Here is a 1,653-nt window from a genome sequence, read left to right on the forward strand (position 1 = left end):
AAATAGTCGGGGACCTCCCAGCATGCCTAACTACTGGCATGCCCAGCATGCTATGGCTACTTTCTCTGAACCATAGAATGGCTTTCAGATGACCACAGTGGCTTGAATCAAGCTGACCTGGTGCTCTCAAAGTTGGAAAATATTTCATTTGTTTTTACTCTCTCTTTTGAGGCCAGAGTAGAATTGGTTTCATTCACTTACTCAGCATCTAACATAATGCAGAAATTTTGCTAGTTTGCTAAATCTTGGCTAGTCCCTTAGACTTCCAGAATCAGAGGGTGCTCAGGAGGAATGACAGCAGGCTCTGTGGTCTGACGGTCTTGGTTTGGCACCAGGCTGCTGCTCTATGATGTTCCTTCTCAGTCATCTAACTTTACTTCTCTAAACTTCAGGCTGCTCAACTTTCAAATAGGGATAGTAATACTTCAAATCATGGGGCTGTGGAGAGCCTCAAAAGTCCCAATGTATAAAGACTTCATTGACAGGGAGTGAGCAGAGAGCAAATCCCCCTACAGTTCCCCCTCATTTTAGGTAACAGGACAAGGGTACCCAGCAGGATGTGTCTGCAATTAAATAAAACATCCCCAAACAAGACAAAGTGCCTAGGTGCTACAAAAAAACAGAGGTCACTTGTTTGATAACAGACCAGAGAAGAGAGGTGAAATGTGGAACTTCAGTGGGATATTCTTTAAGAAGATATATTCTATTCTAACAACCCGCTTTTGTAGCTTCGCTCTGGTGAAAGTGGTTTCTCTTTTCTTGTTTAACCTGTGTCATAGAATTCCTGTGTGCAGCGTGGCCAATTACTGCCATATCCTGTTTCAGAGATGGCTGATCTTCTGTCATGGATAGAAATTTTCCAGTGCATAAAAGTGTGAAAGTGTATTATAACGGTGTGAATGTTTTTGTAAGCAAGATATTCTAGATATTATTTCTACCCACAATTTACTTTTGTGCTTTCTTTGGGTGCTTTGTAAAATCTTTCAAAATACCATCTAGATAGTTTCAGTCCCGAAAGTGAATCTCTCCATAACCTGTATGTTCTCTTATTTGTCTGTCCAATGGTGGCAGGCACCAATTTTTGGTAGATCACTAGACATTCCCCAGCTCTTTCTGCCAGCCATTCTGGAGACTGGAAAAACTCAAGGCTAACATTGTCAGAATCCTTGGGTTGTCCTGAGAAACACTTCTAGCCAATAAGATACAAGTAGAAGTCTGCAGGGGGGGTTGGGGGCTTGGGGAAAACTTTTACTTTTCCTAGTAAAAGTGGCATATACTACATATACCATGAGTACTAATCATTCCTCCTTTCCTCCCCTCCCATCCTCTGTCATCCTTTTATCCTTTCTTTGCTTTGCTGTTGTTGCCTTGAATGAAGTTACGATGTTTGGACCTGCAGCAGCTATCTTGTGATAAAGAGGGAGGATCCCCCAAATCATAGTAATTCCAGCTCTTATCTTTTGAGACTGCAGAATTAATACCAGCAGCTGCCTATCTCTAGGCTTTTTGTTATGTGAAACAAAGAAATCCCCATTGCTTTGAATTGCTGTCCATCACAATTTTTTGTTAATTGTGGCTAGTTAAATTCTGGGTATGGTAACGCTGAACAACATGTTCCATTCACCTGTGAATTCTCATAGATCTCCATCACTC

This window comes from Hyperoodon ampullatus (genome assembly GCF_949752795.1).
Source record: "Hyperoodon ampullatus genome assembly, chromosome: 16".
In the NCBI taxonomy this organism is placed as follows: Eukaryota; Metazoa; Chordata; class Mammalia; order Artiodactyla; family Ziphiidae; genus Hyperoodon; species Hyperoodon ampullatus.